This window comes from Dromiciops gliroides, chromosome 2 (genome assembly GCF_019393635.1).
Source record: "Dromiciops gliroides isolate mDroGli1 chromosome 2, mDroGli1.pri, whole genome shotgun sequence".
NCBI classification, from domain to species: Eukaryota; Metazoa; Chordata; class Mammalia; order Microbiotheria; family Microbiotheriidae; genus Dromiciops; species Dromiciops gliroides.
The window spans coordinates 321,553,520-321,570,992 of NC_057862.1; the positions used below are offsets into that span (position 1 = coordinate 321,553,520).

The window sequence follows — 17,473 nt, forward strand, 5'->3', positions numbered from 1 at the left end:
TAAATCCAGGGCAATGCTGGCACAGAGAGGGTCAATCCCTGGCCAAACAGTAGCTAAGCCCAGCACAGCTGATGGCAGAGCTGGCAAGAGAGTAGCCACATCACACAAGGGTGTGATTCTACACAAGACCCACAGGAGTATTGGACGCAACTGGCTATGACTCAGATTCTCTTGCAAGCTTTGAGCCATCAGGAGTCCCATCCCCTATCCAGAAGGAGAGGTGAAATCCTCAGACTCTTTCAGGACCAGAAATAATAGGGAACTTAAATCAGTACAATCTAGACAAAAAGCATTTTTATGAAACAGTTGCACAGCAGGCAAGGATCCCATACATTCCTCCAGAAGAGAGGGGTTAAAAGTAGCTAGGGGGCCAGTTGTCCACTGAGGAAAGGGAAAGACAGGCAATTTGGAGGGCTTTGTGTCACAAGGTATTGCCCAGAATATGTACTGCAGGACCAGAGAACATCCCCCTCATCTCTGAAGGAAGACTCGTGAAGGCTAAGGGCTATTTCATTTTAGTCTATGTCCCCAGCATCTAGCACAGCAACTACCACCTGCTTAATGAATGATAACTTTTGACAGAGAACACTCAGATGTCAGCTAAACATTTGACAAACCTCTCCATATATCCTTTGGGCCAAGATGGAAAGCTATAGGTTGTAAGATTAAAGTACAATCAGGTGGATTAAGAATTTAGTTGGAAGGGCACCATTCATTGGTTATGTATTCAATAGTGAACAGATGTTAATTTGGAGGGAGGTCTCTAGTGGAGGGCCTCAGGGATTTTCATGGGCCCTTTTCTAGTCAATATTTTTGGTAGTCCCTTGGATGAAAACAGAGGTGGCCCACTTATTCAGTCTGCAGATGACAAAGCGGGAATGAATAGTTTAACAGGATGGATGAGTCAGGATCAAAAAATATCTCTACAAGTTAGAACAATGAGCCAAAACTAATACAGCCAAAGTTAAAAGGGGTAATAACAATACTACCAGATATTTATATGGCATTTTCAGGCTTGAAAAGCACTTACACACATTATCTCATCTAGGCTTCCAAACAACCCTGTGAGGTAGGCACTTCAGGAATTATTATCATCATTTTAATGAGGAGAAGGTTGAGTTTCAGAGAAGTGAAAGTGACTTGCCCATGGTTACACAACTAGTGTCAGAAGCAGGATTTGAACCTAAGCCTTCCTGACTGCAAGTCTGCATTCTATCCACTACTCCATACTGAGTACTGCAAAGTCCTACAGGCTGTTTTAAAATGCCAACTATATAAGTACAGGATGGCTTTATAATAGTCTGTGTGAAGGAAAAAAAAAACCCAAAACAGGGAAGAGGGAATATTGGACTTCAAGCTCCCTATGAACCAATAACGTGTGACAGAGTGGTTCAAAAAGTCTAATACAACCTCAGGTTGTGCTAAGAAGCATAGTGCCCAGAGTGAGGGAGACGGCCACATCTAGAATCCTTTGTTCATTTCAAAGCATATTTTAGGAAGGTCATGGACAAATTGCAGTAGAGGAGTATAAGGGGACTCTGCCAAAAGAATTTAAGGAACCAGAAATGTTAGCCTGGAGAAGAGAAAACTTAGGAGAAACTTTATACAGCTAGATTCAAAGTTGTGTGTGTGTGTGTGTGTGTGTGTGTGTGTGTGTGTGTGTGTGTGTGGCAATTGGGTTAAGTGACTTGCCCAGGGTCACACAGCTAGTAAGTGTTAAGTGTCTGAGGTCGGATTTGAACTCAGGCCCTCCTGAATCCAGGGCAGGTGCTCAATCCACTGCGCCACCTAGCTGCCCCCAAAGTATTTTAAGAAGATTTAAGGACAGGGGAAGAATTTAGAACCAAAGAAGATATAGAGAGCATTACAAAATGTAAAATAGATAATTATGATTTTATATAAAATTTAAAAGCTTTTGCACAAATAAAAATAATGCAACCAAGATTATAAGGAAAACAGAAAACTGGGAAAAAAAAATTTGTAACAAGTATCTATTATACAGGTTTCATTTCTCAAATATATAGAGAACCAAGTCAAATTTATAAGAATACAAGTCATTCCCCAATTGAGAAATGGTCAAAGAATATGAACAGTTTTCAGCAAAGAAATCAAAGTTATCTATAGTTATGAAAAAATGCTCTAAATCACTATTGATCAGAGAAATGCAAATTAAAACAACTCTAAGGTATCAACTCATACCTATCAGAGTGGCTAATATGACAAAAGGGGAAAATCTTAGATGTTGGAGGGGATGTGGGAAATCTGGGACACTAATCCACTGTTGGTGGAGTTGTGAACTGATCCAACCATTCTGGAGGGCAATTTGGAACCATGCCTAAGAGCTATAAAACTGTGCATACATACCCTTTAAGCCAGCAATACCACTGTTAGGTTTATATCCCAAAGGTATCTAAAAAATTTTCAAATCCAAATCCAAAAATTTTTTGTATAAAAATATTTATAGCAGTTCTTTTTCTGATGACTAAGAATTGGAAATCAAAGCGATGCCCATCAACTGGGGAATGGCTAAACAAGTTGTGGTATATGATTGTAATAAAATATTATTGTGTTATAAGAAATGAAAAGCAGGATGATTGCAGAAAAACCTGGAAAGACTTACATGAACTGATACATAGTGAAATGAACAGAACCAAGAGAACAATATTTGTTCAGTGAAGAATTGTGAATGATTTAGCTATTCTCAGCAATACAATGATCCAAGACAATCCCAAAGGATTAATGCTGAAGCATACTATCTGCCTCCAGAGAAAGAACTGATATTGATTGAAAAATGGACTGAAACATGCTGTTTTTCACTTTCTTTTTTCTTTTTTTTCCTCTTATATTTGAGTCTTCTTATACAAAATTACTAATAAGGAAATATTTTATCTGATTGTTTACTGCCTCCGAGAGGGGAGAGGGAAGAGGGAAAGAGGGAGGGATAGAATTTGAAACTCAAAACTTTAAATAAAAATGTTAATTAAAAGAAATTAGATGCTTTAAGAGCTGTCATTTGGAAGAAGAATGAGACTTTTTCTGTCTGGCCCCAGAAGACAGAATGAATGACATAGGATCAATGGCGTAAGTTGCTGGAGATTTAGCTTAATATAAGGGGAAAACATTTTCTAACAATCAAAGGTACCTAAAGTTGAATGCACTGCTTCAGTACAGTGAGCTCATATAGAAGTTTTCAAGTTAGAAACTGATTACCATTAGTCAAGGTCACGCAAAGAGGATTCTTGCTTACACACATATTGATCTTTGAGTTTCCTTCTAACTCTGAGGTTCTGTGTGATCTTTTTTCCTATGACATGAGAGGTTGGGGAATGGAATCCAGCATTGTTTAGAGTTGAATGAATAAACTACATAAGGTAAAATAGGTAATTAGGATAATATTAAACTGAAAAGCTTCTGCATAGACTAAATTAATGCATCTTGGATAAGGAAGAATGTGTCTGAATGGGGGGGAAAGAGTTTGTATCAATTTTAAGGTAATAGTTTGTTATCTAAATACATAAATAACTAACAGATAACAGTTTTCCTAAACTGCATTAAGACTTTTGGAAGTGCTATATTAAATACAAAAGCCATTTCCCATGGGATATAAGGTCAAAGGATGGGAACAAATAGTTTTCAAAAGACTCACTGGGTATTTAATAGTCATGAAAGAAGGCTTTGAAACATTAATAATAAAATAAATGCAAATTAAACAACCTTTGATTTCACTTCACATCAATCCATTGGCAAAGATGACAAAAGATGGGATATCAATGCTGAAAAGGCTGTGGAAGATAAGCATACTAGTGGCATTTGGTACAACTATTTTGGAAAGTATTTGGAATTATGCAAATAAAGTGACTAAAATGTCTAGAAGTTCTCTTTGACCTAGAGATTTTCCTCTGGAAAATACCCCAAGGACGTCACAGATAAAAAGAAAATCTCTATATATACCAAAATATTTATAGCAATATTTTTGTGATTGCAGGAGAACTGGAAAAAAAGCAGTATGTCAAAGAATGGGGAATAGTTAAACAAATTATGGTACTGGAATAATGGAATATTTCTATTTCATAAAAAATGATGGATATGATGAATTAAAATGAAGCATGGAAATACTTAATTGAACTGATACCAGAATGAAATAAGAAGAGCCAAAAAAAAATATGACTATCACACTACAAATGAAAGAATCATCAGAAAACAACTGAAAGTGAGTGCTATAAGATTACAAAGAACAAGAATGGTTCCCAAATCAGACATATGAGAACATAACTCTTCTACTTCTTTGCAAAATAGAATCTCCCTACTGGTGTGTGCTATATCATATATAATTTCAGATTTTTTTTAACATATTGATCAGGTTTGATTTTTATTTCTCATTCCTCTTTTTAAAAAATGTACTTCGTTATATAGGATAGCTTTCTTATGGGAAAAAGGAGATTTAAGGGAACATTTAGGGGAAGAACAATAAAAAGTTATGTTTAAAAAGGTGGCTTAAATAAATTCCTAAATTACATAATCTGCACAGATATCTGATGTAGCATGCTGATTCCCTGGGTTAAGGAAGCTACAAAAAGACCCACACAAGTTCTTCTACTAAATATATAATTAAACACTTAAGAAGAGAAGGACCTAAAGCAGGTCACTTGTAGGACTGATCATGCTTGATTGCTTTACTTTGCTAGGCTGTAGTTTTTTTTTTTAATAATAAACATTTTTATTTAAAGTTTTAAGTTCCAAATTCTTATCTTACCTCCTCCCTTCCTCCCTTCCCCCCTCCCTAAGGCTGTAAGCAATCAGATATAGGTTTACATGTGCAATTATGTAAAACAAAAACCATATTAGTCATTTTGTATTTTTAAAAACTTGAATAAGAAAAAATGGAAATGAAAATAGCATGCTTCAGTTTGTGTTCAATCAATATCAGTTCTTTGGAGGCGAATAGCATCATCAGTCCTTGGATTGTCTTGGATCACTGTATTGCTAAGAATAGTTAAGTCATTCACAATTCTTCATCAAACAATATTGCTGTCTCTGTGCACAATGTTCTCTTGGTTCTGCTCACTTCACTATATATCATTCATACAAGTCTTTCCAAGGCCTTTCTGAAATCATCCTCTTGTCTTTTCTTAGCACAGTAATATTCTACTCACCCTCATATACCACAGCTTGTTTATCCATTCCCCATTTAATTTCTAATTCTTAGCCAACACAAAAAGAGCTGTTATCAATATTTTTCTGCAAATAGGTCTTCTTCTCTTTTGAGGGATGTTTTTGGGATATAAAACTATAGGCATTAGTTTTTCTACCTCTCTAGAGAAGCTGTTTGTAATAGGCAGAGCGGGGGGACCACAACAAAATACTGGCTACAGAGTCAGAGGATGTAGGTTCAAATCCCATCTCGAACACTTATTATGTGTGACGTTTAACAAGACACATAACTTCATGAGCCTCAGTATCTCCATCTATAAAATGAAGGACGTACCTAAGGCCTCTGAGCTCCTTCCAACTCCAGATCCTATGAAAATGAGGGAGTTTAAGAAGATAAGATGAGGGTGGATTTAGGGTAGAAGGAAAAGGATTGGATTAGATCTCTAGATCTAAAGTGACATGATTGCATGATCTATTTTCTCTCTCTAGCTCAAGGCTTAGATAACCAAGCTTAAACTAGTTACAGAAATGACCATGACCCACCTAGGCCCTGGGGGAGCAGAGCCAAGGGATTGTAATAGGAAACCAGACCCTTCATGAAGAGACTGATGGAGCAGAGGGGTTGAGGGTAACTGATCAAGCAAAGGGTCTTGAACGACCACCAGCTGGGGAAGCCAAAGTCAATGTCTCCTCTATCTCAGGATACCTCCTCAATTAACCAGGTACCCTAGTCAGCAAAGTGGAAAAATACCACCAGCTATGTGGATAATTCCCTGAAACAACTGTTCTGCAGGACCTCTGGAAACTTCTCTGGGGCTAAACTGAAGGAGCCTGCCCCCTGGTGACCAAAAGATGGACTATTACATGGAAGAAAGATCTGGTTTGTTGTGCTTGGTCCCAGAAGGAGACTGACTGACTAATGGTGGGAAAATTATAAAGAGACAGACAGATTTTAGTTCCATGTAAGGAGAGTTTCCTAACAACTCAAACGGTCCAACAACAGAGTGAGTTCCCTCAGGAGGTAGTGAGCTCACCATGAATGGAAATGTTCTTCAAGAAGAGGATGGATTATTACTTGGTGGAGATGTTTGTTGTAGGAAGGATTTCTGCTTAGATTGGGGTTACAATAGGTGCCCCCTGGGTTCCCCTTCCAACTCTTGATCCTATGAACCTAGGGGCTAAGGGCTTAAGGTCCTTAAAAATAAGGCAGGAAGGAGCAGCTAGGTGGTGCAGTGGATAGAGCACCGGCCCTGGATTCAGGAGAACCCGAGTTCAAATCCGGCCTCAGACACATAACACTAGTTGTGTGACCCTGGGCAAGTCACTTAACCCCAATAACCCCGCAAAAAATATAAAATAAAATAAGGCAGGAACCAGGGAAGAACTGTAACTGGAAGAATTGTTATTTAAGGCCTACCCTAAATCTTGCCCAAAGCATAAAGCATTACCCAACTACCCCAGCCCACAATCTCTCACTCCTTTGCACTCCAATATTTATAATTTATATAATCTATAATGCTTAGTAGTACTTTTTGTTTTTGAAGACTTACCTTATTGGCTTTGACTATATATCCACTCTTGCCTCAAATATGACTTACATAAAACTCAAATGTGGTTTTAAATCAGTAAATATCATATTATTCTTCTTTCCAAGAGGTCTAAGTATTGTAGGTATTCTTCTGTCTCTATCAGGTCCTTAGAGGGCAGAGATGATAATGTCTCCTGTCTTTCCTCCTTACACCTCAGAGCCACAGACTTGACACAGGTGGTGCTTCATACCAATTGACCTACTTGCTTTCAAAGGGATGGCTATATCATGGAAGTCCATGTACTGGCAGGAATGTCTCCTCCCCTGCTGCCTTTTACGCTAGGGATATATTCCCTCGTACTGGGGCTATCTCAGCAGGAATATGAGAAGGCTCCTAAGGCCCAGTAGGAGACTGTCAACCAAGCTGAACTAGTGGAAAGGCCTAGTTAGTGTCCACTGGGCATGAGGGCAGGAAGGACATTTGAGAACTATCAGGAGCTTAATCTGTGGGGCCAATTTCAGGGAGCCACTAGCTACTTTCAATATGTGACCAGCTACTCTAAACAAAGATTTACAAATATCCCAGACAACTACAAAAACCAGGCTCTCTGCCCCTCTACATATCCATGTTATGATATTCTCTGTGGTTTCTGATTTCAGAAGTAATCCTACCATTAGGTCTATACAATCCAACCCAAGGCACCACTCATTACTAGGTGGCATATTACTGATAAAAATAGGGGGAGCAAGGGGGCACAGTGGATGGAACACCGGCCCTGGACTCGGAAGGACCTCAATTCAAATATGGCCGCAGATACTATGTGACCCTAGGCAAGTCGCTTAACCCTGATTGCCTCTAAAAAAGGGGGTTAAAAAGATAAATGATATGTCTCCTATTGGCTGCTGGTTGCAACAAAGCCCTTCAAACAATGGCAAAAATCATCCTCTCCACAGTTCCCCAAAAACTCTTTGCTAAAGGAGCTGCTCCTTGCTAACTCCTGGATCCCATTGTGGAGGAAGGGGCTGCCTTGATGCCGAGGCCACAGGGTAGGGATTTGGTATCCAGGGATAGAGAAGATATTAACCCTGAATCCTCTCTTCCCTCCCCACTTTCTGCTTCCTTCCTCCCTCCCTCCCTCCCCCAGTCCTCTCCCCGCCCCAGTCCTCTCCCCAATGCTTGTAGAAATGATTGGACAGGACTGCAGAGGCAGAGGGCCTGAAATCCCATAATTTCTGTCGCTGGGGGCAGCCTGTGGGGAACCAAAGATACAGAGAAGGACTCTTTTCCAGCAAAAACCAGCTCCATTTTATTAGAGGGTGGCAAAGAAAGAGGGACAGTGAGCCGAAGGACTCCCCCGGAACACTGCGGGCTCCCAGTCACTGATGCGCTCTTTCCTCTCTTTCCTTTCCACTCCCAGGTCTCCCTTCTTTCCCACAGCTGGTCAGAATGGGAGTGGATCCTGGGGAGCCTGCCACTCGGGCTCCTGCAAGCAGAGGAAGGAGAGGGAAAGTTAGGCAGGACAGGGGCTCCCCCTGCTGTGGGAAAGGCAACATTACAGCAACAGCAGAACCAGGTACTCTTCCCCACCCACCACCCCCAAAAGGATTTGCTGTGGAGAGTGGTCCACTCTCGTTTGGATTTCATATACAAGCATGTACTCATTAGTTCAACCAACAAATACTTACTGAGGGCCTATGTGTACAGCACTCTCTTGGGCACTGTGAAGATAAGACGGGTAACATACAACCCACATCTCCAAGGGGATAAAGTGATAGTCCTAGACCAGGGGACCAGACGCTGGGGCATACAAACACTATATATACCTACTATATGCAAAATACTATACAATACTGCATACAGCTAAGCTTAGCCCTATAACTACGCAGAAATCTAATGCAGTCCCTTCACCTTATACTTTTTATAAGCTTATGCGGCAGCTACATGGCCTAGTGGATAAATCACAGGACCTGGAATCACAAAGAACCAAGTTCAAACCCCATCACAGACAAAAGCTGTGTGAAGTCACTTAACCTCTCTTTGTGCCTGTTTTCCTTCTCTGTAAAATGAAGATGATAATAATAACAGCACCTACCTCCAAGAGTTGTTATAAGATCAAATGAGACACTTTGCAAAGCACTTTGCAAATTTTAGAGAGCTATGTACATGTTAATGATGATGATGGTGGTGATGGTGATGGTGGGACTTTTCATAACCCATAGGTATTCAAGCCACTATCTTCACAGAGGCTAACACTGAACTAAGCAAAAGACATGATCTCCAGGATGGGCTTTTGTCTCTCTTTTTCAAGATGGATGCTAGTGGCTAATATGGAAATGTTTTGCAAGATTTCAAATGTATTATCTATATCAAATTGCTTACCTTCTCAAGGTGGGGGACAGGAAGAAGAAAATCTAGAATCTCAAAATTTTAAAAAATGAATGTTAAAAAAAAATTTTACATGTAATTGAGAAAAAAAAAAGATGAATATCAGGTGTGCCCTAATCCATGTTTCGTCACTTCACAATTCTCTTAAGCATTCCCTAAAACTGAGGCCCAGAGAGGGTGAATGAATTTGTTGAAAGATGCACAAAGGAGGGGCAGCTAGGTGGCGCAGTGGATAAAGCACTGGCCATGGATTCAGGAGGACCTGAGTTAAAGTCCAGCCTCAGACACTAGACACTAGCTGTGCGACCCTGGGCAAGTCTCACTGCCCCATCAAAAAAAAAAAAAAAGAAAGAAAGAAAGAAAGAAAAAAAGATGCACAATGAGTCTGTGATAGAACCAGACCTAGAACTAGAAGCTAGCTCCCTTGACTCCTAGGTCACTATTTTCCCCACTTTGTGACATTAAAAGGCTTTCTCTCAATCGGCTGGAGCCTATTTCTCAACTTTTTTTATCTTCTCCCCCCACCTATTTTTTCTTTTTCTTTTTTTAAAATTATGCTTCCATCTGTATTCAGACACATCAGTTCGTTTTCTGGGTATGGAAAACATTCTTCACTCATAATCTTGGATCACTGTATTGCTGAGAACAACCTAGTCATTCACAGCTGATCATCTTACAATATTGCTGTTACTTTGTACACAGTACATTTCATTTTGCATTAGCTCATCTAAGTCTTTCCAGGTTTTTCTGATAGCATCCTGCTCATCATTTCTTATAGCACAATAGTATTCCTCATAATCGCACACCACAATTTGTTCAGCCATTCCCCAATGGAGGGGCATCCCTCAATTTTCAAATTCTTTGCCACCAGAAAAAGAAATGCTATAAATATTTTTTGTACATATAGGTCCTTTTCCTTTTGGTTTTTTATCTCTTTTTCAATATGACCCAGTAGTTCCCCTATTTTATTCTTACCCAGGGACAGCCCCCACTGTTTTAGGAAACTCCTAAGGGAGGGTTGAAGAGAAAGGAGCATGGATTAGGGCATACCTAATACCCATCTTGGAAAAAAAAGACAAAAGCCCATCCTGGAGATTACATTTTCTGCTTAGTTCAATGTTAGCATCTGTGAAAACAGTGGGATGATTACCTCTGGGTTACAAAAGTCTCGAAGTCGGGGAGACTTGAGTTAAGTCAATGCTCCTCCAGTCACCAGCTATGTGACCGAGGGGGTAAGTCACTTGTATTTCCTGAGTTTCAGTTTTCGTCTTCTATACAATTGTGACTATAATACACGCACCACTGACCTCATAGGGCTGTTGTGAGGAAAGTAGTTTTTAAACTGTGAAGCACCAGCTATTATAACTAGTACCCTAAGCCAAAAAAAGGTAGTGAAAGGGTTAGAAATAACCCTACTTGTTTTCTAGCTCTAAAACTCTATCTTTGACAGTGCTTGGGGCAAGTCTTCCCTTCGGATGGGGTGGAAAATCTTTATGTGAAAGAGTTGTTCCCAAAGCCCCAGGGCCTGACTGACCTGCCCCCTTTGGTTCATCCTGCTGGCCAGAGGGTGGAGCTTCCTGCTACTTGGTCCCAAGGTAGTTGGTGGACTTCCCCGTTTTCTTCAGTGTTTCCAGCAGTGTTTCCACACTATGCTCTGAATCGATGCACACTTTCTTGTTGGGCAGGTCGATGTCAAACTGGACCCCTGCCAAGGGGTGGGAGGGAACAAGAATAATCAGAGTTCCCATTTCTATAGTGCTGCACAGTTTACAAAGTACATTCTCTTCCAACTACCTTATGAAGTAGGTAGGGATAATATTATTCTTATTTTATAGGAAAGGAAACTGAAGCTCAGCAAGGAAAGTGACTTGCCCATGTTTATACTTATTATAGTGAAAAAGCATAGGTCCCACCTCATCCTTACAGACTGAGGGATGACAACACTGCCTATTGGCAGCTAGCTGGTGCAGTGGTTAGCATAGTGGAGTTGGAGTAAGGAAGACCTAAGTTTGAATTTTGTAACATACTATCTATGTGACATGGGCAAGTCACTTAAATGTTCTCCACCTTGGTTTCCTCATCTACAAAGCAGGGATAAAAATAGCCCCAATCCCATGGGATTGTTGTGAGACTCAAACGAGATACCATATGTAAAGCCCTCTGCACACTTTGCAGAGTACTATATAAATGTTAGTTATTATTATTCTTTCTCTATTCCTCTCACCTGGAGAATGGGATCTGTTGACTCAACTTTGCCTTGGCTATCTACTGGTTTGGGGTTGTTGACACAAGTATGGAGTTTGAATTAAGCACCTACTTGAGGGAAGGAGGAGAATACAACATATGCACAAAGAAGTAAATTTGAAGTAATTCAAAATAATTTTGAGAGGGAGAGAGAGCTGAAAACCAGGGCAGATCAGGAAAAGCCTCATGTAGGAAGTGGCACCATATCTGAGCTTTGAATAAAGAAAGGGATTCTAATAGGCAGAGGTAAGGAGGAAGTGCATTCCTGATGTGAGGGACTATCTGTACAAAGGCACTTAGGCGAAGATGTAATGTCACATATAGGGTTAGAAGCTTTGTATTAAATAGGACTAGAAAAGTAGATGTGACATATTACAGAGAGCTTTGAATGCTGGGTGGACTATTTTGTATTTATCTTAGAGGCAAAAGGGATCCACTGAAGATTTTTTAAGTACGGGGGTCACTAAGGTCATATGCATGTTTCAGGTGTGTCGAGATAGACTGTGGAGGGGGAGAAGCAGAGAAGGCTTTAGCAACTGTCCGCCTAAGAGTGGATATGAGCCTGAACTAGAGTAGAGGCTGTGTGAGTGGAAAGATGAGGACGTATGCAAAAAATGCTGTGGAAGTAGAACTGATGAAACTGACTGAGTATGGGGGAGGTAAAGACAGAGAAGGAAGAATCAAGACTGACTCGGAGGTCATGAACCTGAGTGACTACAAGGATGGTGAGAAAAGAATTCGGGAGATTTCTCTTGATTCATGAGAAACAGAAGTTTGGAGACAGGATAGAGAGAAAGAGAATGGGTTCCATTTTGAAATGCTGATTTGAAATGCTAATGGAATATTCTGGAAATGTCAAACAGGCAGTTGGTAATTAGGAACTACATTTCAGAAGAGAGACTGCAGCAGAATATATCAATTTGGGAGTCGTCTGTGCATTGATAATTGAACCTAGGCAAGATGATCACATCACTAAAAGTGAGAGCTTATAAGGCAAAGTGTGCCCAGGACAAAGCCTTATGTGGTCTCTACACTTGGTGGGCAGGAGGAGGAAGAGGACCCAGGAAAGGAATGGTCACACAGGTAGGATGAGAACTAAAAGGGCAGTTTTATGGAAGTTAAGGTTGCTGTGAAAATCAAATGAGATAATAGATGTCTTAAAGTACTTTGTATCCATTAAGGCACTATATAAATACTAGTTATTACTATTATCCTTTGTTTCAAGGGAGAGCTCTATAGAGGGGAAGAAGGTCATTAGTAAGTGACAAAAATATTTTTAAAAAGACATCAATAAAGCATTTACTTAATTCTTAAAAAATGAGAGAAGCAATTAGGTAATGAATGTAAATAACTCTAGAAATTTTAGGAAAATGGATATTGAAAAAAATATGAGATAATAATGGTTAAGGGAAGATTTTTTTTTTTTTTTGCGGGGCAATTGGGGGTTAAGTGACTTGCCCAGGGTCACACAGCTAGTAAGTGTCAAGTGTCTGAGGCCACATTTGAACTCAGGTCCTCCTGAATACAGGGCTGGTGCTTTATCCACTGTGCCACCTAGCTGCCCCGGAAGATTTTTTTTAAAGATGAGGGACACCTGGGGGAGGAGCTAGCAGTTAATGAAAGATTGAAGATTAGAGAAAGAGGGAAAGCTCCCAGGGGAGAGAGATCAAGAAGGAAAGAGATCAAAAATATGAGGGTGGGTTTGTCTTGGAAAGAACAAGGACCACCTACTCATCAAAGGAGAGAATAGGGGTTGATGAAGAGGGATCTTGAAGTGGAAATTCAAAAAAAAAAAGGGCAGTCACGACAGATGGCCTCTATTTTCTCAGTAGAGTAGGAGTTAAAGACCTCTGTTGAGAAGGAAGGTGACGTAGAAGGTTGAGCAAAGAGAAGTGTTGGAGTAACCAATTGTAGGAAGTATGATAGAGCAAGTCTATTTAGGAAGAATAAAAAGATTTCAGGGCACAATTGAAGGCATAATTGCAATTAAATGCATTTGTAGTGAAAAGAGTATGCACAACTTTCCCCAGGAATTTTCAGCAGGGTGAAAATAGCTAAAGAGGAAATGGATGGCTGGGGTTTTGCAAAGCCTGAGTGGCAAAAGGACCAGAGGGCAAGGGTCAACCACTGGGTCAAGCCTGTGAAAGGACAGAGATGAGACCAAAACAGGGATGATAGATCCTCATCCTTAAATTAAGACATCAAAAAAGATGTAGAAAGACAGGAGGTCACAATGAAGAGGAAGTACACACTTAGGAGGCATAAGGCAAAGGGAGAGAATTAGAGAAGAGTTCTGGAGTTCTGGATCAAGGAAGTCGAGCGGTTATGTCAGAGCAAAGATCTGTGTGTAGCTGAGGTGAGAGGCCAGGATACTGTGATCGAGGTATGGAAAAGGCTTGAGAATGACCAGGAGACTGGTAGTTGACTGCCAAGGAGTTCTGATATCCCAGCAGCAGAAGAAAAGTAAAGCAGTAATTAGATCCTTGTGGGCAGGGCTGAACTTACCACTCTGGAGCCTATCTCAAGCTAGTAATGCCGACCACAAAGGTTCTCTGGATATGATTCAGGCACCCAATTCCCAAACTCTGAGTTCCTGAAAGCAAATAACCTTTGCATTTTGCCTCCCCTCCTTCCCCACCAGTGGTACCCCCAGTACTCTTGAAGCTCTGAGGAACAGGATTTTCTACATCTTAGCTTCCTCTTTGGAGGTACCTAGATGCTGAGGTGGCCTAGAGTTGCTTTCAGAGGAAGTGTTCTGCTTCCTCTGGCTCCAGAGGCCAGGACCTCTTATAGAGAATGCTGTTGTTCAGTTGTTTCAGTCATATCCAACTCTTCATGGTCCCATTCAGAGTATTCTTAACAAAAGATACTAAAGGGGTTTGCCATTTCTTTCTCAAGTTCATTTTACAGATAAGGAAACTGAGGGAAACAAGGTTAAATGACTTGCCTGGGGTCACACAGCTAGTGTCTGAGGCCAGATCTGAACTCAGGAAGATAAGTCTTCCTAACTCCAGGCCTAGCACTCTATCCACTACACCACCTAGCTGCCCTCTTATAATATAGAAAAGAAGATATGCCTGAGAAATTGCTAAGGCAGGGGCAGCTAGGTGGCGCAGTGGATAGAGCACCGGCCCTGGAGTCAGGAGTACCTGAGTTCAAATCCAGCCTCAGACACTTAACACTTACTAACTGTGTGACCCTGGGCAAGTCACTTAACCCCAATTGCCTCACTAAAAAAAAAAAGAAAGAAAGAAATTGCTAAGGCAGCAACTGTTAACAAAACAAACAAATGAGATATTTTCAAATGACCTCAGAGGAGTATCAAACTAGAAGGGGTGAGATCCAGGCCCCAACTAGGAGGTACACAGTTCAGAGCTGGAAGAGACCATTTGGTTTAACACTCCTACTTTGTAGAGGAGGAAACTGAGACCTGCAGAGAAATAGAGTTGCCTAAAGTCATGCACAGAATTAGTTGGCAGAGCCAGGCAGAGCCTGGCTTCTATTGTATGAACAGACTAAGACACTTTCTCCCAGGCAGCCTCCTCAGTCCCCTGCCCAAGAAAAAAAACCAAGCCTCAAACATGGGTAAGCTCTCTCTACCTAACAGGTTTGAGATATGGAGTAGCATTTTGTTTGTAAAGTGCCAGGTCTGAGACTCCTATTCTTCTCCCCAAAATTCCTTTATGGAAAAGTGGGAAGGAAGCTCTCAGAGTCTCAGATTTCCAAGCAGAGACCCTTTGGGGAAACCAAATCCCAACTAACTGAAGGGAATGGCACTAGCTTCAAGACCAGGGTTTAATGTTTTCATATCACAGACCCCTTTGGCAGTCTGGTGAAGCCCATGGATCCCTTCTCAGAATACTGCTTTTAAATGTATAAAATAAAATACAAACAACTACAAAGGAGACCAGTTATATTGAAACATAGTTATACACGCACGCACGCACACAGGCATGCACGCACACACACACACACACACACACACACACACTGTAGACCCAAGGTTACAACCCCTACTCTAGAAGTAACTCAGCTTGGTTGTCCAGAAAGCTGCCGTCCTGAGGCAATGTAGTGGAGAGGCAATCCTGAGGGAAATCAGGCCTCATATAGAGGTAAGGGAGAGAGGAGAGGAAAAGAGGGAAAGAGAGTCATAGAGAGGAGAGATAGTCATTGAGACAAAGCATACTACACAATGAAGAAAGCAGGCAAAACACTGAGAGATCCTTTCCCAAGGAAGGGTGTAGAATGTGTGTTCGGACATGCTCTTCAGAAGGAATAAGAGGTGGGGGCAGCTAGGTAGTGGATAAAGCAACAGCCTTGAATTCTGGAGGACCTGAGTTCAAATCTGGCCTCAGACACTTGACACTTACTAGCTGTGTGACCCTGGGCAAGTCACTTAACCCTCACTGCCTTGCAAAAAACTAAATAAAAATTTTAAAAAGGAGGGAATAGGATCTCTCAGCTATCCATATTCTCTCATCCATCCATAATGAGGTAGCTGGCCGTAGTGAGGGGCTAACTAATGCCTATGAAGATGGAACTCATACCCGTGGCCTTATTATTATTCCCATGGTCAAAAGTGATCAGGTAAGTATCCTACCCTCTCTGGTTGTTTTCATCTCTGCCTAGTACAGGGCACAGGGCTTTTCCTAAGACCCACTTGCTGTTGTTCTTCAGAAGTGGCAGGGTGGAAATCAATCACTAGTATATTTGCAGACATTGACACATACATACACCATCCTTGTTTGCTCAAGACCTTTTCAAATGCACAGTTTACTGCTCTCCTAAAAGCTGACATTCTGGGGTTAGAATTCAAGAAGTTGGAATTCAGCTCTAACAAAGAGGGGGGGAAAAATTACAAAGAGCAGGATACAGACTCACCTTCCTTCCATCTGTAGTCACATGCAGGTCAGCAGGGCTCCTTTCTATTCCCTGAATACTGACTGAGCTGTTGACAGAACCTATAGCCTGAGCCCCCCACCCAGCCAGCTATGATGGATGTGTTCTCCACATCCAGAGAAAGGAACTGTGGATCCTGAATGCAGATTGAACCATATTGTTTCTACTTTTTTTTTCTTTTTTGAGCTTTTCCCCTTTTGTTCTGATTCTTCTTTCACAACATGACTAATGCAGAAATATGTTTGATGTGATTGTATATATATATATATATATATATATATATATATATATATATATAACCTATATTAGATTGCTTTCTGTCTTCAGGAGGGAGGAGGGAAGGGAGGGAGGGAGAAAGATTTGGAACTAAAAATCTTATGAAAACAAATGTTGAAAACTGTCTTTATATATAACTGGAAAATAATAAAATACTTTAATGATTAAAAAAAAGTATTTGTCAGCCTGACAATAGATTGAAACTGTCATCTTTGTATATGACAGAGGCAGCCTGATTTGGTGGGAAGGGGACTAAATGAAGCCTTAGGAGTTCTGGGTTCAAATGCATTCTCTGCCATTATCTCATTATGTGACCCTGGGCAAGTCACTTTTCTCTAGACCTGCATTTCCCAATCTGTAAATAAGGGGTGGGATGAGCTGATATTGAAGGCCTATTCCATCTCCTACAGTCTAGGATTCCCTAATAGCCCTGTACATGGATAGAAAAGGCACTGAGCTCAAAGCTAAGTAGAAGAGCACAATGAGAAAGACCTACTTGAGAGTGGCCTCAGCTACACTTTTATTCCCCAATCTGGCCCCATTCATACCGTCCAGGCTCCTCGGTCTCACTTACCACCCAGCTTGTTGAGGACTCGGGTGACTGCGTTAGAACAGCCCTCACAGGTCATGTCCACAAAGAACTCATATTTCTGAAATGAACAAAAGAGAAAGGTTAACACAAAAAGGCCCTTGGGGAGCACAGCTCTCATCTGACCAAGCAGCATGTGGGAGTCACAGAAAACCTAACCTGGACAGGAGAGCAAGACATTCTGCTTTCTATTTAAAGCCAGTCAGTTGACGAGCATTTATTAAGCACCCATTATGTGTCAGGCATTGTGATAAGTGCTGGAGATACAAAGAAGGGCAAAAGCAGTCCCTACCTTCTAGCAGCTCCTAATCCAATGGGGAGACAACACGAAAACAACTATGTACAGTCAAGACAGATATAGGAGAAGTTGAAAATAATCAATAAAGCATTAAGGGGGATA

At 40.9% G+C, this 17,473-nt stretch overlaps 1 protein-coding gene across 1 annotated transcript in view; it reads right to left on the bottom strand.

The window, feature by feature from the left end:
• The window catches only part of SPARC (secreted protein acidic and cysteine rich), a 64,855-nt gene extending 47,778 nt beyond the window's left edge, over nucleotides 1-17,077 (bottom strand). The window contains exon 1 of the mRNA XM_043980076.1: nucleotides 17,059-17,077. The gene's annotated coding sequence lies outside the window, so the exon portion shown is untranslated. The remainder of the gene's footprint in view (nucleotides 1-17,058) is intronic.
• Between the last annotated feature and the right edge of the window lie 396 nt (nucleotides 17,078-17,473).